Source organism: Triturus cristatus, chromosome 3_2 (genome assembly GCF_964204655.1).
Source record: "Triturus cristatus chromosome 3_2, aTriCri1.1, whole genome shotgun sequence".
Lineage (NCBI taxonomy): Eukaryota > Metazoa > Chordata > Amphibia > Caudata > Salamandridae > Triturus > Triturus cristatus.
Window position 1 is genome coordinate 456,802,849 of NC_140584.1, and position 27,526 is coordinate 456,830,374.

A 27,526-nucleotide genomic window follows, 5' to 3' on the forward strand; every position below is an offset into this window, starting at 1 on the left:
TTCTGCAGCCGGCCGGCAAGCAGGGATCTGGAGATTGAATCAAAGGCTGTATATGTATATGAAGATGGTATGAAAGTGTTAGTGCCGCAGCCTGCCCTGCGTCAACCATGGTTTGGATGTTATCAACAGCTGAGACCAAAGCAGTTTATGTCCCATGGTTGCTTCTGAAACCAAATTGGGAGGTAACTAACAGTTTGTGTTGTTCTAGATATGCTATCAACTGTGACTTAAGGTGCTTTTCTATGATTCTAGATGGGGTAGGCAACAGAGAAATGGGTCTGTCGTTTTTTAAATTAGTAGGGTTCAGGTTAGTTTTTTTTAGGACAGGCTTAACAGAAGCTCTTTTCCACAACTGTAGATAGCATCCTGGGCTAATGGCTTTATTAATGCTTGCTGTAAGATGTAGAGCTATTGTCTTAGCTACCAACTGCAAGACCTTGGAGGGGCATGGTTCAAAAGAGAAAACATGGCTTCCTACTGAGGAGATGAATCTAAGTTTGCTCAGGTGTCAGGTAGGAAAAACTAGAGAGTACCATTCTCTGATTGTCCACAGGTTCACTAGACTCCACTAGGCTATAGTCTCTTGGGTGGAGATGAAGGAGTCTGCATTAGTTCAGATCACAGAACCGACATAGAGACTGCTAGGCCCAGAGAAATCCCCACCTTGGGACTGAGACAAGTCACAGTCCCCCCTCAAAGCGTAAGACATATAGAGAGAGGAAAATGTCTCTGCGGATTTTGTGCATTCCTGCCCAAAAACAATCCTTCTTACAACACAGGCACCCTTGGCTCATGGTACTAGTGCACCTGCTTTGGCGCTAGGCAGCACATTGTGCGCCAGCGCTGGGAAATGACAGGAGCGCACCATATATTAATAAGTAGGGCACATTCCTGCGCTTTCGCCTATCACGCAGCGTAGCAAGGTGAATTGCTGCGCTGCCTGATTATTTGTTAAATATGCCCCTAAGTGTTCATTAATTTGGAGGTGGAACTGCTCCTCTGTTGAATCCCCACAGCTCATAGCTGCAGTTGTTAAGTCATACCTATGCAGCATGGTGCTGAGAGTCTCCACGATCAGATGTAAAGTGAAAAAAGAAATGTGAGATACTAGAAAAAGATATCCCCTCAATGTAATAGTCATACAACGGGCACCCCTCAAATGCCCTACTTGAAAGTCTGGTCGCCAAGAAATATGAACTCCACACCCCTCTACACCTTGTCGGCCGAAAAACCTTACTGCAATTAAAGGCCAAATAATCTGAACATGCAGCGAAATTCCATGGAGAGACTCTAAACCATGCAGCTCCCTTCCTTTGTAAAAGCACGGCTACTAACAAAATGGCAAGTGAGGCAGAGTTTCTGCACATATTACAGGATTATCAGCTGATTTAACAGATATCCTGGATGGTGAAATCACAGAGATTGAGATTGTAGAGGTTCTTAAACTACTATACACAGGGAAGGCACCAGGTGAGGACACCTCCCCCGTCACTTTTTTCAAGATCCATGCCTCACAAGTCATCCACTTGCTTGGAAAGGTATAAAGGGAAATGCTTGCTACCCAAAGCATATCCCTGGACTTCAAAAGGGCCAGACAGCGACCGGATCCTATATTCGAACTACAGATCTATATCACTTCTTAACAGCGACATAAAGATATTGGCAAAGATGCTAGCTAGAAGACAAGCTTGATCTATAAGAATGAAATTATTATTATTTATTCCTGGAAGATCTTCACAAAACTATCTCTGAAACTCTCCTGCACCTCCTCTAGTTATCAAAGCCAGAAGAGTTGCCCTCTCCCTGGATGCTGAGAAGGCTTTTAACAGCATAGCACGGGGCAATTTTGTTTCATTTGATGGATCAGATGGACATTGGACAAACCTTCCTCGCCATGGTAAGATGCCTGAACAGGATTCCCTCAGCAGTGGTATTAGAATGGCTTCCTCCAATCCAATATGCATCCAAAGCTTCACGATGCAGGGGTGTCCCCTATATCCCTTACTATTTCTTATAGCACTCAAGACTTTTACGTTTGCAATCAGACAACAAGCTACATGTATCATTGGTCTTTATTCAGAGGCAGGAGAATTAAATATTGTGCTGTATGCAGGCAACATACTGCCCACATGCTCCATGTCAAAAACATCAGTGCCCGGGGGGCGTGGCCTGCAGCCAATGAAGATGGCCGCACACTAGGTGAGCTGCGGTAGCAGATCCGCATAAATCACCCATAATCCGGCACTATCCGATCCCTTGGGCAGCGACCTACCGTCCAGGGCAGCGGTGATACCAGCGGCGGTGACCTGCTTGCTGCACCTCCCGGGCGGCTGAAGGAGTAAACGGCCGGAGCGTCTGCGGCCTCGATGGTGGCGCCCGTCATCACGGCGCCCCGCTACGGAGGTGACAAGCGGAGCGGGGGCACCCGTTGGGCAGCAGGAGTGGTGCGAGACTATTGTGGCGGCTGCCGCTGATGCCAGTGGGGGCCGCGGCTGATTGAGGGAGGAATCCCGGGGCCCGCCGCGGCAGATTGACAGAGCGGGCGGCGGCCCTCTGACAGTGCCCGCAGGGTCCTAGCGCCGGCGCTGTGCCGGCCGAGCTGGAGACGTCCCGAATCTTCGAGCCCTGGATGCGGGGGACGGCTGCAGTGGCAAGTGAGGGGGCAGTGGGAGCCGGCTACCAGCGTCAGGAGGAGGTGTGCTGGTGCCGGCATCTGGTGATCTCTGGACGTCGGGTCTGAACCGGGTGCCTGACGGGCCTAAATGGTGGCTGACTGAGGAGTGAACGAATCCTCCGATGTGGCAGGAGCCCCAGTGGTGGTGCACGACGGCGAACACGCGGGCTGATAAGGAGGGGCACCCACAGATCATACGTCTCGGGCGGTCTGCCTCGGAGCATTGACGTAGCATTCCGGACCATCAAGAGACTGCAGCGATCTCGCCTGGGTGCGTTGGAGCGGGTCACCGGAAGAGTTGAGACTGCGGTGAGTGGTGGAACGCCAGGGCCAGTGTTGGGGATAGCGACTAACGGTCCCCCGCGCGGTGCAGGGGGAGCCGGCGGGCATCGAGTGTGACTGAGGAGGCAGATTGAGCCCTGGTGGCGTGGCCCGGACTGGACCATATAGGGGAGCGGCTGTCGTGGGGTCGCGGATCGGGCCCTTTTGGGACCATGGGCCGCAACAAACAGACGACACCAGGCCAATCGAACCACATAGACAAATACACGGTCAGCATGGGTCGGGAAGACGACCCGGTTGATGGGAGTCAGCGGAGTGGGGCCACTGGAGATGTGTCCGACCCGTCGCTCAGAGACATTATGCTTGCCATAAAGGAGATGCGGGGGGCCATTAAGGAGATGCGCGGTACCTTTCAGCCTAAGCTGGATTCAGTGGCGGAGGAGGTCAACCTGCTCCGCGCGGACTTTCGCAAGATGTCAGAGAAGGTGGCGGAAGCGGAGAGTGGCATAGGCGGCCTTCAGTCTAAGACGAAGAGGCTTAAGGAGCAGGTGGCCACGCTGACGAAGAACCAAGCGGACATCGCCGCCCGCCTGGACGATCAGGAAGGGAGGACGCGACGCAATAATCTCCGCATCGTGGGGGTTCCGGAGGGCATGGAGGGGCAGTCCACTGACTGCTTCGTGGAGGACCTTATCCTTAAGCATCTCAAGCCGAAACGCCTCTGAAACTTCTTTTCGGTGGAAAGGGCTCATCGGGCGTTGGGGGGGAGGCCCAAGCCGGGGGCTCCGCCACGCACCATCATCGCCCGCCTCCTGAACTACCGAGACCGCGACGCTGTGCTCCAGGCGTCGCGGGTGTCTGGCGATCTGAGATTGGAAGGGGCCACAATTCGTTTCTTTACGGATTTTACACTCCAGGTACAGCGTCAGCGGAGGTCGTTCGAGGGAGTCAAGAGGGCCCTGAGGGACCAAGGACTTAAATACATGATGTTGTATCCAGCGCGTCTCAAGGTTATTGATGGAGAAAAAGCGTACTTTTTCGATTCACCGATGGCAACGAATGACTGGATGGAGGGTTGGCGCACAGTGGGCCGCCCGGGCGGGATGCGCAGACCAGCACAACACAGCGCGAGCCAGGGTTCTCGGAGTGGTGGTTCCCCAACGCCGGAGCCGCCGCCGCCTGAGCAGACTGCCCCTGAGTGAAGGGGTGGGAGAGCCGGCTGATGGCCGCTTAGCGCTGTGTAGGGGGGGCACAGTTGGGCCAGGGATCCTGGCCTCTGGAGGAATGGTATTGGAGGAGGTCTGTGGTACATGACTTGGACTGCCTCTGGGGCTTTGAGTCAGGGGTGGACGCAGGGCCTTGGAGGGTCTTTTCATGTCTCTGGCGCGAAGCCGGGCGAGGAGGGCCGACTGGGAGGGCGGGGGGGGTATGTTGCCTATGCTCTGTTAATGGGGTGGGTGATCCGAACAATATGTATGTCTTCTTCTGCGGTTGCAGAGTCAGGTTCCCTTGTTGTGTTAAGTCGGGGGAGATGGGGTGACAGGCACTCTGCAGGTTTTACAGGTGGGTGGTTGGGGGCCCACGTAGCAGGGAGGCAGGGAGGGGGGTAGTGGAGGGGGCGGGGGGGGGAGTGTTGGGGCATAGTTTAAGTTTAGCTCAGGATGTTTTTCAGTTCCAAATACAGAGGTTAGGTGGCAATGGCAGGCAGTGGGCGTTCGATGGAGGGAGTATGGGGTGGATTCCGATTCGGAATGGGTGACAGAGCTAGGATACGGATCTGGACGTGGAACGTCAATGGGCTGGGTAACAAGATTAAACGTACGCTTGTCCTACAGCACTTGAAGCGGCATGCACCGGATGTGGTGCTCCTCCAGGAGACCCTTCTGCGGGGAAATAAATGTAGGGCGCTAGACCGGTTCGGGTATCAGATGGTGGCGCATTCGGGGTTTACGTCCGGGTCCAGAGGGGTGGGTATACTCGTTCGCAAGGCCCTTCCGCTGGTAACTACGGGCACCTGGGTGGAGGACTCGGGCTGTGTGGCAGCGGTGGCGTTTAAATGGGAGGGGCGCACAATAGTGTTGAGTTCCTGTTACATCCCGCCGGGGTTGCACACTCAGACGTATGTCAAGTTGGGGTCCCACATCGCAGATCTTCCCCGGGGTATATTGGTGCTAGGGGGGGACACGAATGCAGCCATGGATGCGGATCTGGACCGCTCGGGGGAGCGGCAGGGCAATAGAGGGGAGCTGGGCTTGCGGGGCTTCGTCGCATCGTTGGGGCTTCGGGACGTGTGGCGCATCCACAACCCCTCCCTTAGGCAGTACACCTTCTACTCAGCCAGGCATGGGTCTTTCTCCAGGCTAGACCATCTTTTCGTGCTGGGTGATCAGTTGGCGAACTTCTTGGATCCTTGTACCATGGCCAGGGGCATCTCGGATCACTCGCCGGTTGGGGTCTCTCTCCAGGGGCCGACACTTGACCGGTCGGCTTTTACCAGGATTGACCCGTGGCGCCTCCGGGACGAGTCCATTCTGGGCAAGTTGAGGGATGGTTCCAAACTCTACTTCGCAGAGAACTCGGGCTCGGTGGATTCGTCATTGGTCTTATGGGAAGCATATAAGGTGGTGCTGCGGGGTCAGGCTCAGGCGCTGATTGGCGGGCGGAAAAAGGAGGAAACGCTCCAGATCCATCAGCTCGAGGGCGAAATCACATCTCTGGAGAGGGAGGCCGGCGGGGTTCCCTCCACGCAGCAGCGACATGAACTTGCTCTTAAACAGAGGGAGCTGCGGTCCCTGGCGGAGGGTGAGGCACGCGCGTACTCCTTGGCCACACAGCATCGGATATACGATGTGGGTGACAAATCTATGAAACTGATGGCCTGGCTCGAACGCAGGGACCGGGAGCATTCCTGGGTTGCGGCAGTTAGGGATGAAGCAGGGTCCTTGGCCACTACTGGCACGGAAATAGCTGAGGCTTTCGCGTCATACTATGTGAAGGTATACACTCCGGTGTGCACTAGAACGGAGTCTGACTGCGCGGAGTTCCTGCGGGACTTTGACTTGCCTGCTCTCTCAAGGGAACAAGCTGACAGCCTCGAGACGGAACTGTCCGGGGCGGAGCTGAGTGAGGCGCTTAACTCCCTCAAGGCGGGAAAGGCGCAGGGGCCCAATGGGCTACCTGTGGAAATCTACAAGAGACAGGCGAGCATAGTCATCGATCCAATGAGGAAGATGTTCCTCGAGGCACGAGCTGGGGGTGTGCTGCCACCGGATCAACGGGAGGCTACGATCGTGGTCATCCACAAGCCTGGCAAGCCGGCTGACCAGTGCTCATCCTATCGACCTATCTCGCTCCTTAATGTAGAGGCCAAGGTCCTGGCTAAAGCTTTGGCGACGCGTCTGTTGGCGGTCCTGCCCGACCTGGTGCATGCTGACCAATCTGGCTTCATGCCGCACAGAAGCACTCGACTTAATCTTCGGCGGCTGTACGGGGCTGTGTACATGACAAAGGGAGAGGACGACTCCCAGACAGCGTTGATGGCGCTGGACGCCTCTATGGCCTTTGATAGCATCGAGTGGCCGTACTTATTCATGGTCCTACAGCGTCTGGGCTTTGGACCGGTCTTTTGTAGTTGGGTGCGCCTGCTGTATGCACAGCCGGTCGCCAGGGTAAGAGTGAATGGTGCGCTCTCCCGTGCGTTTCCACTGCGTCGCGGCACTAGGCAGGGGTGCCCACTATCTCCCCTTCTTTTCGCACTGGCACTTGAGCCGTTGGCCCACTGGGTACGGAGGGACCAGGCGTTTTGGGGGTTAGCAATGTGCAATGGGTGGAAGGAGCGTATCTCCCTCTACGCGGATGATATTGTGCTGTACATGGCCAGACCGTACCATTCAATGGCGCAGGCGCTCCACCTCGTTGCCTTGTTTGGCAGCTACTCCGGTTATAGGATCAATTGGTCCAAGTCAGTGATTTTCCCCCTCTCTGGCCCTACCCCGCGGATTCCAACCGGGTGCTCAGCCCGGGTGGTGTCAGAGGGTTTTCAGTACCTTGGGGTGTATGTGACTAGAGATAAAGAGGTGTTCTTTCAAAGAAACCTGGAACCACTTCTGGCGCGCCTAGCAGCGGATGTTTCTCATTGGCGATCCTTGCCTCTGTCTCTGATGGGGTGCGCGGGGCTCTTCAAGATGCTGGCTTTACCGCGCCTCCTCTATATCCTACAGAACTCACCGTACCCAATCCCAGGGGGGGTGTTCCGGCGTATTTCACAGATGGTGCGGACCCTGCTTTGGGAGGGAGGAAGCCCTAGAATAGCGTTGTGTAAGCTTACCAGAGGGGTATACGACGGGGGGCTGGCCCTCCCGGATGTCCGTCTCTATTACTGGGCCTCCCAGCTACAAGTAGTTAATGAGTGGGTGTACGCAACGGGGTCGGAGCCGGCGTATAGGGTTGACAGGCATGTTATGCCAGGAGGAAACTGTGAGCAGCTGTTGTATTCGAGGAGGAGATGCAGGGACCTCCCATCGCATACCGGGGTGGTCATACAGTGCTGGCGGGAGGCCCATCAGTTTCTTGGGTGGGCAGGCACCCTCACGGGTCGGACGCCGCTCTGGTTTGGGGACCAACTACCAGAGGTCGCGAGACTGACCGGTTTCAAAGGATGGCGATTGATCGGGATAGATTACCTGGGAGATGTATGGAAGAGGGGCGCCCCCAGATCCTTTGATTATTTCCAAAAGGAGTATCGCATGCACAGTGCTCAACACTTCCATTACCTGCGCCTCATGCGTGCCCTGGGTTCCTACCTGCGACGAGGCTCCTCGCTCCCTGAGTATTCTCCCCTGGAGGATAGGCTCTTGCTTGACCCCATACCGGGAAAGCTAACGGCCACCATTTACCGTAAGCTCATTAATAACATGCCTGACCCCCTCGTCTCCTTGCGGGCTAAGTGGGAGGGAGATATAGGCAGCATGGATGACGAGGACTGGCAGGAAGCCCTGCAGGGCCCTCGCGAAATTGCCATCCGGATGCGGTTTCGCCTCATCCAATTCAAAATCCTGCATAGGGTTTACTATCCACGGACCAACCTATTTTCATGGGGCAGGGCGCTGTCGCCTCTGTGTGTGAGGGGCTGCCGGGAGGAGGGCACATTCTTCCACATCTTGTGGGAATGTCCGAACATAGTACCTTTTTGGACCCGGGTGACGGACACTATGGCGAAGGTGGTGGGTGTGCCGGTCCCATTGGAGCCCAGGTGGCTGCTACTGCTGATCAAGGGAGACACGGACTGGTCCAGGTATCACGAGATCTGGCTGGCTACAGCGGCTGGGGTGGCAAAACGGAACATTGCGAGCGCCTGGGGGCGGTTGCGCCTCCACAATGGGACCAGTGGCTCAGGGACCTGGACTGGTGTCAGAGGGCGGAGGAAACAGTCTATAAATCCAGGGGCTGTGTGAAGAAATGGAGGAGGGTGTGGGGCCCATGGTGCAGATTCCGAACCTTCAGAGGCGGGGGGGGGGCAGCTGTAGCGGGACCTTTGGGTAACTCTCCCGATCCTCAACTCTGTAATGTACCACTGTTGGTTTATGTGCCTTTTGATCGCTGCTTTGTCAAGCATATGATCTTGAGCTATGTTAATAAAAAAAAAGATGTTTAAAAAAAAACATCAGTGCCCCTCTGAATGGAAGATATAACAGGCTTTTTTCAGTTCTTTGGTTACAAGGTCAACTGGTTAAAATGCAAGGTCATACCTATGACTGGCTCTATTACAGAAGACTAGATCAGTGATTTCCCATGCAAACGGATCCCTACCAAGCTTAAATATATGGGCATACTCATAAATTGGACGTCTGCAATATGATTCTAACAGAACAAATGAATGCAGATGTCCACCCATGCAAAGGGCTACAGCTGTCTCTATGGGGCAGAATCCAAACAGTCAAAATTAGCAAAATGGTCAAAATGGTAATAGCACCCAGGCTTTACTATGTCTGTGGCATGATCCTTCTAAAAGATCCCCTAACACAACTCCAGAGAATTGATAGTTGATTGAAATTATGCATTTGGGGTGTCCTGCTTCCAAGTCTGGCTGTGGCAAAGCTCTATGCCGCAACATCTGGAGGCCTACGCTTGCCGAACTTAGAACTCTGCTGCCCAGCACATCTGCTGTCAGAACTTGCATTTTACTTTACCAGGAATCATGAAACACCAGTCTGGCCAACTACTAGAGGCACCTGATCCAGATGACTCTGTCAGCTTTAAAATACTATATCGTGGACAGAAGAATGTCAGAGAACCATGCAACCCAATCCTTGATTCACAGACACATGGGCTTAAATTGATTCTTACACTCCCAGGCCATACTATGGAACAACTCTGACCTACTTATTGAGTGAAGGCCCATCCACTGCCTCCACTGGATCTTCAGAGGCATTTCCACATTGGTTGAACTTTACAAAGAAGGTCAGCTCAAAACATTTTCACAACTATGGAATGACTTTGGCATATCTGAGGCACAGTCTTTGAAAAACAAACCTGTCCCCCTTCTCCCTCTGCTCTCTTTTGATAAGTAACAGTGTATTGCAGTTACAAAACATTAATAACAGGACTATATGGAACCATTTTAGGAGAACTCTAGTCTCAGCCCACCAGCACCGGTCAAGTGGGAAATACCCTTTGGACAGAATATGCAGCAGAAGACTGGGCAGTGTCCAGTCACATGACAAAGGTATCAGGGCAGACTGACTAAAATTCAGTTTCTTTGAAATCTTACATATTGTAGAGTTTCTCATGCAACCATTTGCAAAGCAAACCCATTCCTCTCCTCCAACTGTTGGTTATGAAGTTGAACTGCCAGTGATATGCCCCATATCCTTTGGTCATGCCCAGCCATCCGTCCTTCCGGTCCTAAATATGGAACACCCTTGCTCAATATTGCACATTACCCATCATACCCTCAATGGCTTCAGCCGAATACATGATTCTCAGCCTTTTGTGGAACTTAATAGCCATTTTAAACTTTGCAGGTGTTAGAAAGGTATTCAGCCAGAGTTCTGTTTTCTTTGGGAGTGGAAGCTAGCCTCCAATTCTACCCTGATGGAATGGCAAGAAACTATTTCAACAAAGACAGCCAATGAGAGACTAATTTTCAAACTGAATTACCAATGTCAGAACTTTGAAGGCACGTGGAACCATTTCTAATAACACCCTTGATAACTTCAGCTGCAGATACTTTGACATGTTTGACTTGTAGCCCCACTTGTTTACTGTAGTCCATGTGTTAATGCAGGTGGTTAAACTTCATTGTTGTTTGTTGAAAACTAGTCACTCCAATGGAACTGCAGGTTACTATTTGCTTTTTTGATAGCCTGTCCTAGCTTTTATAGTCCACAGGACGTGGACAGCTATAGACACTCTGTTGTTTTACTACAACAAACTTGGGGGCTGATTATGAGTTTGGCATCCACAGACCGCTTAATTCACTGTGGCTTGGAGGTGGCGGTCCAGCCACACCGCAACGGTGGTGCGACTGCCGTATTACAAGTTTGGTGGTCAGACCACCATCGGACTGCTGCAACCGCCAGGGAACTGCATTTTCTGGCGGTGGCGCAGGGGTCAGGGTCTCACAATATGCTGTGACACTGCCATGCACATTATAAGTTTCCTGACCACCAGAGGTCTCATGTAGGTTCTTACTCCATGACATTGCTGGAAGTCAGGAAACAAAGGGGGCCCCCTTGCACGTTGGTGCATGCAGGGGGGCACATGTGCTACCTGTGTGCATGCACCCTCAGTTTCAGCACGGCATGGACTTCTCAGTCCATGTCAGGCTGGAACACGCTGAGGTGGTCCCGTGGCGATGCACCATTGAAGGTCACATTCAAGCCTTTGTAATGCATAGCCGCTGGACCGCCACGCTGCCAGCCAGACCACAATTAAACTTATATTCTGGTGGACGGCAGCCCTGTTTGGAGGTGTGGGAGCCGAGTGGTGGCGTGGCAGCCCGCTGCCACACCACCAAACTCGTAATAGGGCCCTTAGTGCTTATGTATTCAGCTGTTTACTTGGCCTAGCTTAAGACCTCTCCCTCACACAAAGTGGTACGAACTTTAAAAAGGGAATGCTTATATTCTGTCAGAACTAGATGATAAAACTGTTGATTGCTTTCTCCTGTATTTCCTTATCTATTATACCCGTCCCCTTTACCTGGCCCCCTCTCCATCCCCCACATTATCAGTCAATCACTCAATCAGAACATTTGTAAAGCACACTACTCACCTGTGAGGGTCTTGAGGCGCTGGGGGATGGTGCTACTGCTCGAATAGCCAGGTCTTGAGTAGTTTTCTGAAGGCTAGCAGGTCCTGGGTCTGCCGTAGGAGGATGGGGAGGGTGTTCCAGGTCTTGGAGGCAAGGTGGGAAAACGATCTGCCACCGGAGGTCGCTCTTCGGATGCGGGGGACGGTGGCGAGGGCGAGGTCGGTGGAGCGGAGCTGGCGGTTGGGGGTATAGAAGGTGAGTCGTCTGTTGAGGTATGCTGGTCCGGTGTTATGGAGTGTTTTGTGTGCTTGGGTGAGGAGCTTGAAGGTGATCCTCTTGTTGACGGGGAGCCAGTGCAGGTCTCTCAGGTGGGTTGTGATGTGGCTGCAGCGAGGGATGTCGAGGATCAGGCGTGCAGAGGCGTTCTGAATACGTTGTAGTCGTTTCAGTAATTTGGCCAAGGTTCCTGCGTAGAGGGTGTTTTCATAATCCAACCTGCTGCTGACGAGGGCTTGTGTGACCGTTCTTCTTGTTTCGGTAGGGATCCACCTGTAGATCTTGCGGAGCATGCGGAGGGTGTTGAGGCAGGAGGATGAGATGGTGTTGACCTGCTTTGTCATGGAGAGAGTAGAATCGAGGATGAACCCCAGGTTGCGTGCGTGGTCGGTGGGTGTTGGTGCTGTTCCCAGTGCGGTCGGCCACCAAGAGTCGTCCCAGGCCGAGGGGGTGGAGCCGAGGACTTCAGTCTTGTCCGAGTTTAGCTTCAGACGGCTGTTCTTCATCCACTCGGCGACGGCTTTCATTCCTTCACAGAGGTTGGTTTTGGCGGTGAGGGGGTCCTTGGTGAGGAATAGGATCAGCTGGGTGTCATCGGTGTATGAGATGATGTTGAGGTCGTGTAGACGACGTGGGCGTACGGTGCCATGTAGATGTTGAACAGCGTTGGGCTGAGGGATGAGCCCTAGGGTACGCCGCAGATGATCTCGGTGGTTTATGAGCAGAAAGGGGGAGGCGGACGCTCTGGGTTCTGCCGGAGAGGAAGGAGGTGATCCAGTCCAGGGCCTTGTCTCGGATCACAGCGGCGTAGAGGCGTGTGCGTAGGGTGTGGTGGCAGACCGTGTCGACAGCGGCTGAAAGGATGAGAGCTGCGGTTACCCCGTTGTCCAGCATGGCCCTGATGTCATCAGTGGCGGCGATGAGGGCGGTTTTGGTGCTGTGGTCGCTGTGGAATCCGGACTGAGACGGGTCCAGGATGCTCTTCGAGGTAGCGGGTCAGTTGTCGGTTGACGGTCTTCTTAATGACCTTCGCTGGGAACGGGAGCAGGGAGATGGGCCGGAGATGGGGTGCGATGGTGGTGCTGGCTTTGTTCAAGATGTGGTGTGGGCATGGGTCTGACGGAGATCCGGAGTGGATGGTGTTCATGATTTTGATGGTGTCGTCGTCGCTTATGTTGGTCCAGGAGAGCAGGGGATCGGTGTGGAGGCCGTGGGGACGGAGGTCTCGGTGGCTGTCGGGGCGGTTGTGACACTGAAGCTGTCGTGGATGTCTGCGATCTTGCGATGGAAGAAGGTGGCAAGGGAGTCACACAGGTCTTGTGAGGGTGGGATGTTGTTGGTGTTGGAGCTGGGGTTGGCGAGTTCCTTCACGATGTTGAAGAGCTCTTTGCTGTTGTGTGCGTTGTCATCTAGGCGGTCATTGAAGGAGGCCCTTTTGGCCGATCTGATGAGGTGATGGTGTCTGTGGGTGGCGTTCTTGTGGGCTGCGTAGTTGTCCGGTGTTGGTTCACGGTGCTATTTCTTCTTTAGTTTTCTGCATGTTTTCTTGGAGGCCTGGAGGTCCTCGTTGAACCAGCTGACTTTCTTGCTGGTGTGTCTGTTGGAGGGTTTCTTCATCAGTGCGAGGGTGTTGCCGCAGTCAGGGTCGCTGGGGTCAGTGGGTGTGCTCCAGGCGAGGGTGGTGGTTAGCTGGTCTTCAGTGACTTTGCTCCAGCAGCGGCGAGGGATCTGTTGGGTGCGGTGGTGCATAGTGGGTTTCCGGAAGGTGAAATGGATGCATCAATGGTCGGTCCAGTGGAGTTCGGTGGTGTGGCTGAAGGAGACGTGGGAGCTTGCGGAGAAGATGGGGTCAAGCGTGTGGCCGGCGGAGTAGGTGGGTGTTGTGACGAGCTGTCTGAGTCCAAGGTTGGCGAGGTTGTTGATCAGGGAGGTGGAGTTGGTGTCGTTGTTGTTCTCGAGGTGGAAGTTCAGGTCCCTGAGGAGGATGTAGTCTGTGGAGGCGAGGGCGTGTGTACTGACGAAGTCGGCGATGAAGTCACTGAACTGTGGCCGGGGTCTGGGGGTCTGTAGACGAGGGTTCCTCTGAGGGTGGTGTTGGAATCGGTGTGGATCTGGAAGTGCAGGTGTTCGGCGGTGCTGAGGGTGTCCTCGGTGTTGGTCGAGACTATGAGAGTGTTCCTGTGGACGATGGCGATTCCTCCTCCTGTTCCGTTGGTGCGGTCCCTGCGGGTGATCTTGTAGCCGTCCGGGATGTCTATGGCGATGTCGGGTGCCGAGGAGGGGTTCATCCAGGTCTCCGTCAGGAAGGCGACGTCTGGAGAGGTTGAGTCGAGTAGGTCCCAGAGTTCAACGGCGTGTTTGGGGGTGAGCGGGTGTTGAGAAGAATGCATGTGAGGTGGTTGCGTTCTTTCAAGGTGGGTGGATTGGCGTGAAGGATGCTGGTGAAACTGTAGTTTCGGCAGGAGAAGGGTCTCTTCGCCATTATAATGTACTGCGTTGTCTTGTAGTTTTGTGGAAGGACTTTGATTGACGTGTATCCATGAATTTTTAATCCACTCGGAACACCTATCGACTTAATGCTAATGACAATGGTTCATGCCTGTTGTGTTCAAACGCCTAAACACAATAAAAATACATAATCGGCCAACCATCATGGCCGCAAAGACTTGACTTCGCTCGGCTCTGTGACAGAGCCCTGTGAGAGTATGAATAGCTCCATCCAGTCCCAGGCAGATGGCTAAAGAAGAGCGGGGACTGGACTTTTAATCAGCAGAGACCTCCCCAGGACAACTATTATGGGTGAGCGGGGGCCCAAAATGACTTTTTGGTAAGATTATCGGGACCGCGGTCGCTTAGCTAAGATGGCGGACGGATCCCGTTGCGGCTAAAACTATTCGTTACCTGCTGGCCGGAAGGGGCACAGACAATTGGGCAGCATACCCGGGACACCGGAGGCCTGGCAGTTGGATCGGGGACCCCAATATCAAAGAGGCAGTCGGTACAAGAGATTGGACAGCGCACCCGAGCTCCTGAAATGGTGGCCGCGCATGGCAGCATCATCCAGCTGCCATGGAGTTTCCCCGGAGGCATGGACCTCGTTGGTTCCCACGAGAGGCCCGCTGGTTGAGCTTTCGCACCCGATAGAGTGCGACTGATGCTGAGAGACCCCGACGCGGCTAACAGGCCCTAAGATCCAGACTGCATAAGACAGTGAGAGGGGCCCCTCCCAGAAGTGCGAGTAACCGCTGGGACTGCAGGCAATAAGCTCGCCAGGCTGAGGACAAGCCGAGAAGAGGGTGATCTACCCGGACCGGTTCTGTTGGGCCACACTGCGCGCCAAGGGAGGGGAGAACCCCCGAAAGAGATACCTGGCTGACTGACCCTAAGATGGCACCTGCTGTCATCCAGGCTAGAGCATGCAAAGTCCAGCGCAAAGAGTAACAACAGAGCCCATGCTCCATGCGGACGGGGGGACGCCATACTCCGGCAGCCACAAAAGAAACGTGCGGCCCACCAAGAGGTGGGGATGTGTGCCTTGACCCTATTGCCATTACAGATTTCTCTCGCCAGAAATGTTCTCCCCCTCTTATCCTGCGGCTTTAGAGCGGAGGGCTGCGAGGTGTGACGCAGAGCTGCCCCTATGCCACCCAAAAAAGGGCCGGCCAACAAGGTCTCCAGCTACTTTGGGGTGCCCAAAGCAGGATAGGTGCAGGAGGAGGAGGACGTCCATGGGTCAGGAAGAATGGCGCTCACCCGAGAGGACCTCCTTGCAACCCTGAAAGACTTCAAAAGAGAGCTTAGAGAAGGCATAAAGGCGGACATAGGAGCCTCCTTTAAATCCTTCAAATCGGAAATGGGCACCAAAATTATTGCACTTCAGGCGGACGTGGACTCAATTGGGGCGCGCACCCTCTACCTAGAAGCCAAATGCCAAGATCTGGAAGGCCGACTCCAAACGCTAGAGGAGGGGGCAGAATCCCTTACTGTCCAGTTGAACTCAGCGCTTCTCAAGTGTGAGGACCTGGAGAACTGCTCCCGAAGAGCAAACATAAGGGTACGGGCCTGGAGGAAGGGAAAGAAGGAACAGACATGAAGGCATACATGGTGGGCCTGTTCACCAGCATTATAGGCGAGGGGGCACCCGAAGGGCTTCTAGAATGCGTCCACAGGGTGGGCCCGGCTTTGCAGGGGAGAAACCAACAGCAGAGAGACATCCTAGCCAAATTCACCTCCTTTAAGGTCAAGAAACTGGTGCTCCGAAAAGCCCGGGACAGAGACCTGGTGGAATACCATGGAGCGACCTGTGTGCTATTCCAGGATGTCGCCCAGGCCACGCTGATGAGGCACCAACAATTTCGACTGATCACATCTGCACTGAGGGAGTGCCACATTAGATATAGGTGGACCTACCCATTCGGTTTGGCCTTCTCCTTAAATAACAAGCACCAGCACTTCACGGAGGTGGAAGGGGCGGCGGCCCTACTCGGTCTGAGGAGACCTTCGCCACAAAAAGAGACATCGCCAAATGAAGCCTTCAACGATAGACCCACAGGCCAGGGAGCTACGGGGGCCAGGCAGACACCTAGGAAAGCAACCAAGAAGTTATTGTAATGAGAATACATACCCATCTCACACTCTGTTCAACATACAGAAGAGTCTGCCTACCCGAGCAGGCTGAGGACACTTTAGAGCCCTCCCCGAGGTGCTTGGATCCCCCTAGAAAGGGGACAGGGATGATGAAGGGATCTCCTCCCCCTTTGATTTTCCTCTTTCTATTGTCGCAAACCAGATCACATTAGCCGACAAGCGCCGCATCGATGGCCGGATCTGAGAAGTGACTATGCCAGGGACAAGGTCTTCCAGAGATCTCTCACGGGGCTCTGGGTGAGGGAGTGGTCTTGCCCCAGTAGCCTTCCTAGGATACGGTCCCAAGGGGATTTGAAGACTCTTGAACAGTTCATGTTTTTCATTTATTTATTTTTTATTTATAGATTTATATCGCGCTAGAATCGACTCTTGCATAAGAGTATCTCTGCGCACAGGAAAAGAATAGAGAGAGAAAAGTTGGCAGCTACAGGAGACGGAAGGAAACAGCTCAGCACAATGCAGCATATAGAACAAAACGGTGGATGAAATACTAAAATAGAAACGTTTTGAGTTTTTTCCTAAAAACCAAGAGTTCAGAACATTGCCTTAGCTCAAGAGGAAGTTTATTCCATAAAGTCGGGCCTGCCACAGACAAGGCTTTCCCACCTTGTCTGCTCCTCTTGATGGTCGGTACTTTAAGTCGAAGTTGGCTTATGGACCTAAGAAGCCGAGTGGGATTATAGGGAGTGAATTTATCTTTCCAATAGGAAGGTTCAGAGCCATGTATGGTTCTATGGATAATACAGCATGTCATAAACGTAATCCTTTTACAAACAGGGAGCCAGTGTAATTTGTCAAGGAGTGGTTTAGAAGGTGTTCTTGGGGGGGCATTCATCACAAGTCTTGCCGCAGTGTTTTGTATTACTTGGAGTTTTGCTAGGACTCCCTGGTTAGCTGACAGCAGGAGTCCATTGCAGTAATCCAAGCGACTCAATACTAGTGCCTGAACCAACGTTTTTCTAGTGGAATCAGGTAATAGTGGAAACACTTTGCGTAAGAGTCCAATAACATGAAAGCATTGGCCGAAAACCCAATTGCCATGTTGTTTATAAGTGAGCTCATGATCAAGACGGACCCCTAGGTTTTTTACGACCAATTTGGGTTCAGGTACTTGGCCCAGTTCACATGGCCACCACTCTGAAGTCCACAGATTTCTGACCTCCCCAAAAAGCATTACTTCGGTCTTATTTACGTTGCATTGGAGGTAGTTAGATTTCATCCAATTTGCAACAGCTTTCATGCCATCTGAGAAGGCCACCCTCACTTCGTCGGTAAGATGTTTAAAAGGGAATAGGAGCTGCGTATCGTCAGCATAGGAGACAGGGACAAACCCAAAGTCTCTCAATATGTTGGCCAGGGGTGCCACATAGATGTTAAACAAGGTAGGGCTTAGACAAGAGCCCTGTGGCACCCCCTTGGTGATATGAGTTTCTGTCGACCTGAATGTGCCCATGCTGACAGTTTGGGTGCGGTCAGACAGAAAACTCTTTAGCCAGGTTAACGCTGTGCTCTCAATTCCAATTGCGGTCAGACGTTCGATTAAGATATTGTGAGATATTGTATCGAACGCCGCCGATAAATCCAACAGTACCAGGATCGCCGAATACCCTCGATCCTGATACATGTGAAGGTCATCTGTCACCGATAGCAGAGCGGATTCAGTACTGTGTCTGGGTCTAAAGCCAAACTGAGACCTGTCAAGCTTGTCAAACTGTTCTATGTACTGTGAAACCTGCTTGTTGACATGTTTCTCTATAACCTTCCCTAAAAAAGGGAGTAGTGAGATAGGCCTCAGATTGGATAAGTCAGTCCAGGGAATGGAAGAGTTTTTTCTAATGGGCCTTACCAGTGCTTTTTTCCATTCCCTTGGAACTTGCCCCTCAGTCAGGGAAAGGTTAATGAGACTTTGAATCTGAGGACTCATGCTTTTTCCTACAATCGGAAAAATTCTGGCTGGGATAATATCTGAGGGACTTCCGCTTTTAATCTGACCCAGATAACATTCTGTCTCAATCAAGGAGATAGGGGAAAAGGATTGCAGGTGTGTGATACCTATCTCTTTATCCTGTTCCATAGGTGATAGAGTATCATCAATGATGGGTGGATAGGAATTTAAAATATCGTCATGAATCTTATTTATTTTATTTGTAAAAAACTGAGCAACTTCATTACAGAGTTGTTGTGAAGCCAATTCCAGAGTTTCACAAGCTGCTGGTTTCACAAATGAATGTAAAGTTTGGTATAAGATCCTGGGGGTATTTCCTGCAGCTAACAGAAAGGCCTGTATGTGGGATTTCCAGGCATTATGAATTTCCTTATGATATTTAGAAAGAGCTGCCCAAAAATGATTCTTATCCATGTTGTCATGGGTTAATCTCCACACCTTTTCTAGTTTCCTCGCCTGCTGTTTAAGGGATCTCAGGTGTTCCGTAAACCATACCTCTTGTTTACGGGCTAGACGAGGTTTATAGGTTTTCATAGGAGCAATCCTGTTTACCACCTGAAGTATCGCCCGATTATAACGGTCTAATGCTTTATAAACATTCTCTCCAAGAGAAATGGGGCATCCAGAAAAGTGTTCCTGAAATATTTCTGGAGTAATCTTGTGCCATGGTCTACGTCTAGTGGGAAGGGCTTGTGCCTGGGGGGGGGGTTTTACCTAAATATGAGGTAAAAAATTCCAAGATAAAGTGATCTGTCCAATTGACCTGCGTGGAAGAGCCACATAGCAGGGTATTAGGTTTGTTTGAGAAGATGAGATCCAAAGTACGTCCTGCCAGGTGAGTGGGACCAGTATTCATTAAAGTTAATCCCAACACGGACATGTCAGTTAGTAAAGATTGTGCCTCAGCGTTATCCTTGAGGTCACAGTGCATGTTAAAGTCTCCTAAAAGCAAAAACTCGTTCTCGGGGTCAATGTGTCTGGCCAGTATCTCCAGCAACAAGATGTTAAAGCTGGTATAAGGTCCGGGAGGTCGATAAACCAGTGCCCCTTTGTAGCAGATATTCTTGGAAAAGCTGATTTTGAATACAAGAATTTCTAAGACCGGGGTACTCATTTCCTCTAAGATGGTTACTAATAGACTATTTTTATACACAATGGAAATGCCTCCTCCTATCTTGGTAGGTCGGTCAAGTCTGGCTATTTTATAGCCCTCTGGGAACCCTAATGTGATGGCTGGTACAGAGTGCGGTTTTAGCCATGTTTCTGTCAAATAACAGAGTTCAGGCTGAGATGAAGCAATCATATCCCACACTTCACTATGATGTTTAGACAGCGATCTAATATTGCAGAGAAGATTACGACTCTTACGGGAGTCATGTGGGAGAGTAGCTATAGGTGGTATTTCATGCGGTGCGATTTGTAAGTGATCAGCAGAGGCTTGATATTGACATTTCCGACATGAAAAAGGACCCTCCAGTAGGCATCCTTCCCCTCCCGTGCAACCCTGAAGTACAGGCTTACGGATACGCAACAGCTCTAATGAGGAGTATTTTACCAAAGGTTTCACGCAAGCAGGCAGCTGGGCAACACTCGCGGCCATATCCTCTAGCCCCTAGCCTCGTCCAGTCGCGGACGGGCGCAGACGGGCTTCTCTTTGGCTTGTCTTAGGCGCGTTCTTAGGCACACCCCTGCGCGCAACCGCTGCGCGCTTAGAGTGACGAGCACCCTTTGTAGTCCTGAGACGCCGAAGCTAGAGCGCTAACCGCCCCTAAAGCGGAAGTGACTGGGTCTGCCTGTCCGCCCTCCGCTCAACGGTGATAGTCACCGAGTCGGACCGAGGCGTGCAGGCTGTCAGCTGACCCAGACTTCCTATCGGCCAATACGAGTAAGTAGAGGGGGGATTAACGATATTGCGCTGCCCTATGGCTTAATTTAAAATTTGAATTAGTGCTATTAAAATTGAAAAATCCTCTGCAGTAAGAAACGTGTGTCGCGCAAATTCACTCACGCCTCCTGTAACGCATCAACACAGCTTGTGTAGACGCTGCCACCGTCCACACCAAACCGTCAGAGCCAGTCGTTCCTCGCTCCCTTTGTAGTCCTGAGACGCCGAAGCTAGAGCGCTAACCGCCCCTAAAGCGGAAGTGACTGGGTCTGCCTGTCCACCCTCCGCTCAACGGTGATAGTCACCGAGTCAGACCGAGGCGTGCAGGCTGTCAGCTGACCCAGACTTCCTATCGGCCAATACGAGTAAGTAGAGGGGGGATTAACGCTATTGCGCTGCCCTATGGCTTAATTTAAAATTTGAATTAGTGCTATTAAAATTGAAAAATCCTCTGCAGTAAGAAACGTGTGTCGCGCAAATTCACTCACGCCTCCTGTAACGCATCAACACAGCTTGTGTAGACGCTGCCACCGTCCACACCAAACCGTCAGAGCCAGTCGTTCCTCGCTCCCTTTGTAGTCCTGAGACGCCGAAGCTAGAGCGCTAACCGCCCCTAAAGCGGAAGTGACTGGGTCTGCGTGTCCGCCCTCCGCTCAACGGTGATAGTCACCGAGTCGGACCGAGGCGTGCAGGCTGTCAGCTGACCCAGACTTCCTATCGGCCAATACGAGTAAGTAGAGGGGGGATTAACGATATTGCGCTGCCCTATGGCTTAATTTAAAATTTGAATTAGTGCTATTAAAATAGAAAAATCCTCTGCAGTAAGAAACGAGTGTCGCGCAAATTCACTCACGCCTCCTGTAACGCATCAACACAGCTTGTGTAGATGCTGCCACCGTCCACACCAAACCGTCCATGTAATTCATGTAATTGTTTTGTTACATGTTTTACGCAGGGATCACCAACCTAAACGTAATAGGGAGGTGCGGGGAAGGAGACGGGGGTTCCCCGCTACTGCTTACGTCAGGACGAAGGGCGGATGGGGGTTAAATTAATGTTATGGAATGTTAGGGGCCTTAATTCCCCTAACAAAAGGCAACGCTTCTGGAAATTTCTATGGGGATCAGGGTCCTCAAGTGGTGGCTGTGCAGGAGACACATCTTAAAATGGGAGAGGAAGCACAACTGAAGCATAGACACTATCCCCATATATTTCGGGCAGCTAGCTCCAAAAAACAAAATGGAGTTGCCCTGTTGTTCCATTCCACAGCTCATTTTCACCATGAAGCCTCGGAAAGCGACAAGGAGGGGAGATTTATCATGGTTTGGGGCTTGTTACTGGGCAGGCCCTGCACGATAGCCGCAGTGTACGCACCTAAAGTAGGACAGGCAGAGTTTCTCTCGGCCTTTCTCATGTTCCTAGCGGGATTCACTTCGGGGGAAATTGTTCTCATGGGAGATTTTAATCTCGTCTGGGACTCACAGATGAACACTACGCATCCACAGAGAGCCGGGAAGGGTGCGGAGTGTTCAGCAAGGCACTGAAATTATCCATACAACAACTGGGTCTATTAGACATCTGGAGGACCCTTAATACCAAAATGTGTGACTATTCCTTCTTTTCACACGCCCACAGGTCGTACTCGAAGATAGACAATATTTTTATTAGTCAATAACTCATACATGCATGCACAACCTCCCTCTTCCTCCCCATAGCTATCTCGGACCATGCTCCCGGGACCTGTGTATTAAATTGGCCAGCCCCATGCTCTAAACTGACCAGAGGTGCTGTGCAGGGATAGATTACACAGAGATGACCTCCGTAAAGCTATTAGGGATTTCTTCACAATTAACAATCCCGCGGACACCTTTGCCGCAAAGAACTGGGATGCTTTTAAGTCACCTCCCTCAAGAACCTCCAGACAAAGGAACGGTCAGAGTTGGAACAAGAGTTGCTCAAGGCAGAAAAACCCATAAGGGCACACCCTCGGCTCCAGCCCTTAGAACAGTCACAGCTCTCAGGGGAGCGTTGAATGCCATCTACACTAATATAGCGGAAAATACGTTATTGAGGCTCCAGGCCCCTGGATATGAGGAAAAGGATAAGGTAGGCTCTCTCTAAGCAAGGCAGCTAAGGGTTAAACAGGAGAAAGGCTATGTAAAGCAAATCATTGACAGGAATGAGGTCACACACACCAGTGAGGAGGGGAAAGCCAGAGTGTACCACGATTTTTACAGCACACTATACCAGGCAGAAACCCCCCAGGTGACGGACCAGACACAATACCTAGATGCTTTGGAACTTCCTCAGGTCCCAGCATCAACCAACGAGGAGTTGGGCTGCGCCATATCCCAGGCGGAAGTGCAGGCAGCCATTGACTATCTCAAGCGACATAAAGCTCCAGGCCCAGATGGGTTTACGGTGCAGTTCTATTGAACCTCTGCCACTGAACTAACTCCTCAGCTCACTATCCTATTTAATAATATTGCGGCAAGCCAAGCGGTGTCAACCTCTATGGGGGAAGCCCTGATATCGATAAACCCAAAGACGGGTAAAGACCCTCAAAAATATTCCTCCTACAGACCTATCGCTCTGTTAAATCTAGATGCAAAGCTTTACTCAAAAATCCTGGCTACTAGACTAGAGAAAATTCTACCCCCTCTTATTTACCCCGACCAATCAGGGTTTATTAAAGGGTGCCATACCCACAACAATCTTCGCAGGGTATTTCACCTTATAGATAAGGCCCAGAAAAAACATTATACGACTGGTACCTCTACCCACAAAAGCTACATTCAATTTTTTCCAACACGACTGATCGCTGCTGGCGAGGTTGTGGCCTCCTGGGGGACTTTAAACATATATGGTGGGATTGCCCGGCTATACAGCCCTTTTGGAAGGAAATACTGTCCCAGATCAGGCTAATACTAGGGTACCCGATAGGCGACTCCATGGAACATATACTCCTGGGAGTTCGCAATACAATTCTCAAATATCAGACCCAGGAGGACCGGTCCATCATGTGGCTATGTCTAGGTACGGCCAAGATGTCTCTGGCGGCAGCCTGGAAGACGCCGGAAGCTCCCTCACTCACACAATGCCATGCCCGCTTATGGTGCACATTGGCCCTGGAATGATTGTCTGACACCGTTGATGACTCTCGTAAGGGCTTTGACTATGTTTGGAACCTGCTAGCCAGCTATTTATCGGAGGGGCTCCCTCTTTTTGCATGCAGTCCGAGGCTAAGAGAATTACATCTCTTCCTGATTTAATAGGGGACTCCTCTCCACCGAGGTTGAGGTCGCGGGGGGGCTTACTTCTCGACCCCTCTCCACATATAAGACTATAAGCCTATGTGTTTTCCTGGGTTTGGTTGGGTTTTTTCTTTTTCACCTCTTTCTTTTCACTTATCCACTGGTGGTTTGTTCCTCTACATATGAGGGTGTTAAAAAAAATTAAGAGTTCAGCTTTTGGGCCCTGCGCTTCACTTGTATGGAGGATAATATGTGCACATTCGGACTCTGCGCAGGGTTCTCCTCTCAGATTTGATCGCGGGAGCAATACGAAGCTTGTCACTAAACTGTGCCTCTACTATATCTATAGAATGCATGGATTATGCTCCTGTGAAGAAGGATTGAACGCAGTATGGTTTTTATAAAATGTTTGCACCCTGTGAATAAAATTCACTAAACAGATTTTGACAGAAAAACATACATAATCACAGTAGTCGTATTTAGAGAGTGAAAGATAGCATCCCATGAACCAGATTGAAGCTCTTCTGAGGCCTATTTTAGAGACGTGTTTAACTGTTTTCACCTGATCCAATAATACTGAGAAGAAGGGTATGGAATGTCTATTTTTGCATAGTAATCACGTTTAGTTCTCTATAATCGATACATGGCCTATACTTGCCATTTGGCACTGGGTTGAAAAATATAAATACCTGTTGCAAGATGTGTTCCACCCATTTAATACGGGCAGATTTTTTGCTTTTTGGATCACCCGGTTTTGGAATTTTTACTGTAGGTGAGTCTCACTACGTGTCTCACCCACTATACTAGCATGGTAAATTGCGCACGTTTACTGCCATTGTTCAATTTTTAAGATAAGGCTGCTATGACGCAGCTACGGTAAGGGCCTTTGCCTGGTTACCCGTGAACATGTGTACCCGTGTGTGTGGGCTGTGCATGTGATACTACCGTTGTGTGCAGCCCAGTAACTGCACACAGGTAGCCTGGCATAGTGGGGACTCTCTAGGATTAGAAAGTGACCTGGGGTAGGCCTTATAATGTTAGTGTACACTCATAGGAAAAGTCTGTGTGGTTTATTGTTTTGTCTGCAGTGACACATTATTAAACACATAGAGGAAAACTGCCTTAAAGTTCAGTTTCACTTCTCTTTGGCCTACAAAGTCCAGTGGCATATCAAAAGTGGGTGGATGATGTGTGCCAAAATCAAATCAGTGAGTTGCCAGGCCAACCGAACAAGGAGGAAGCCCAGATAATTGCAGCCAACACAAGAGGTGTCTTCTCTTTGAAGATTTGATGGGAAAGTCCCTGGCTGTGATGTCAGCAAGGGGCGGCACTGAGAACCAAAGAGCACATGTGGCCAGTGACTTCTGGATGAAGCCATCTTGAAATGTCTCAGCATGCTGTGCAGGAGGTTTGGGACAGGGGTGGAGAGGTGATGTGGCAACCTAGGACTGGATCCTGGGACTGCACACGCCATGTACAACTGAAATGCAAAACCTTCTTTACCCATTGAGGCCGACTCCTAACACTCCATCAGGACCAGTTTTGGGAAAGATCTGGACTTCAGCGCCCAGAGATAATGACCAGGATGAGAGATGGCTCAGGGAGACAGTGGAAACAGCTCCCTGCCAGGCATACCAGTATTTAGGCCACTAGTTCCAATGGGGCAAAAGTTACGGCCTTTTAAAAGTTGTCTGTCTTTGACCCATTTTCTGAAGGGGAGAGCATGGGGCTCCACTGCTTGGTCAGGAATTACCCCCGGGGTGAGCCACGGCCTGGGGGTCAGTTCAAGAATTATTTATTTATTCCACCCAGGGTTGGGCGTGTGTGGAACCCCCTCCCCAGTCTCATTTCTTCCCTCAGGTGCCCCATCTCCTTTTGGGGATTACACAAATATAGGGGGAGTGCTGTCACAATCCCCCAAGATGAAAATGGTCCTGGGACCTCAACTTCAGGTCCTAGCACCAGCAGTAGTGTGCCTGACCCCCACTCCCAGTGCCCATGTGGAGTGAAAGAGCCACTCTTGTAGTCTGGCACCCTATGATGACCTCCAACCACCACCATTTTAACTGACTTTAGTGTGTTATTTTAGCCTAGCCTTAATGTAGGATGGTCCTGCATATATCTGCTTCTCTTCTATCCTGTAATCTTGCTGTCTTTCTTTGACATGGCCTCATGTCATCCTGCCTTCTGACTTTACCTTGCTTCAAACTTTTCTGTGTGCACAGTGGTGCTTGTAAGTTGTGTGGATGAGAATTATAGGTGCTGACTTTTGCCTTTGACAGGGCCTCATGTCTGACTCTACCTTGCTGCTGCATGCACAGCAGTGCTTGCAAGTTGTTTGGGTTATTCACATTCAAGGTCTTGGTGTTTTCCTGAGCGATTGATTTTGTTTAGTGTACTGTGGAAGGCCTTGTGAGAGCTTCGTCAAGACAGAGGCTGGAAGAAGTGCGAATGGAGGAAGAGACTTGAGAGCTCCTTACTGCCATGGAGATGCTTGCTTGGAACTTGGCCAGTTCTGGTAAAATTCCTCTGGCGGTAGGAGGAGGTCTTTCACGAATCTTCTAGTGTGTTTAAAGCAGAGGGTTGCAGGCTGAGAAACTGGGAGTTTGGATTCCGAGCGAGGGCAGACGTGTCGATCTCGGATTGAACCCTGGCTTGCTGAGCTCTGATCCCCATCTGTGATTCCCCCAGTCAGAAGTGGGCAGTGTATGCACCAGGTGATGTATTTAGTTGTGTGGTTATTGCCATTGTGATGTGTGGCCAGTGGCTTTGATCATTTGAGTGTTTTCTTTGTGGTGTGGGAGGTGCACATCCAGAGTACTCCTTTGCTCTATATATATGTATAACTTTCTGATCTCTTGCAGGACGTCCAGTGTATCTTATCTTATATCAGTTATTGCTTGTTTATTAATCAGTATTATAGTTTGCTCAGTTATTGATTCATGCCTTTAGATTATAAGTTTGCTACATATATTTGAATCTTATGTATTTTGTATCTGAGATAGCCTTTGTTTAGAGAGTATTATGTAATAAACCCCAAGCCTTATTCAAAAAGTGATAGAGTCTTTGCATTTTGTTAAATAAAACCCCTTTTCAAAAGGTGCTGTTTGTTTTGTGTTGAAGTCTTGCTGTGCCAGGGGTGGTAAGACATGCTCAAAAGTGTATATTATTCAAAGGTGCAGTGGTATAGTTGCCTCCCAGGTGGGAGTGCAGTGATTGGGTGTGGCTTATTGGTGAGAAGCCACATTCAAAACACCATGTCTGGGGGAAAGCTGGGCAACTACTACAGATGAGAACTCCCTGCCTGTAGAATGAGGCAAGCAAGAAGATCTGCCGGGTCACTCGGGCAGCGAATGAGATGCTACCCGCCCATGGAGCCCAAATGAGAATCATTTTCAGACTGTAAATCTCCCAATGACAGAGGGGTGCCATCTATTTCCAGCACAGCCTCTACAACGTTTTTCTGATCTAGTAGAATATTATGTCTTGGACAGAAGACTTTGTCGATAAATCGGCCCGAACCTCCATGATCAATCAAAGCTTCATTTTCACTTGACCTTTTGGAGTAGTGCTACTGAGTGAGTTATAAATGCATTCTTTCTAAAGAAAACACTTTTTGAGACAAAAGTCTTATCCGGGGTTGCTCTCCAGAGACAAGCCTATTACTTTCTCTGACACAACAGACTGTTCTGTATGAAATAACTGCCCTGACCACATCATGAACAGAGACCATGAGCAAAGAGACTGCTGTAAAAGAGAAAGACTTAAGGCTTGATTTAGATCTCGGTAGACGAGTTACTCCATCACACAGAATATGAATACCATTATATCCTATGGGATTTATATTTCGGCAGATTGGATATCTGTCATCGTTGTGACAGAGTAACCTATCCAGTGAGATCTAAATCAGACCCTAAATTCAAGGTGTATATCCAATCTGCAAAGGTTCTTTGGATTTGGACTCGAAATAAAAAGTGAAGAAAACAATAGCGCATAAGATAATCCCAAAATGTATTGATAAAAATATCTGCACCTGACATGCCAGTTAGAACTTTACTGATGATAGCAAACACACAGACAGAGATCTAGAATCACATGGATGTGTTGTGATTATCTGTGAATGGCAAACATCCTAGAGTAGAATGTTAGGATAAGGTCTGAGCAGGGAAACAGTTCTATTGAACGTAACATTAAAGGTATTTCCATGCCTGCTAGATATTCCAGAGAAACTAGAAGACTGTGATGGGAGAGAGACAGTGCTTTTGTCATTAGTGCGGAATGAAGCAATTCTAGAAATTTAATAAGCATAT

General features: G+C 50.7%; 1 protein-coding gene across 1 annotated transcript in view; it reads right to left on the reverse strand.

The window, feature by feature from the left end:
- The window catches only part of LOC146857533 (uncharacterized), an 813,297-nt gene that overhangs the window by 534,108 nt on the left and 251,663 nt on the right, over positions 1 to 27,526 (reverse strand). The gene's annotated exons all lie outside the window — the stretch shown is intronic.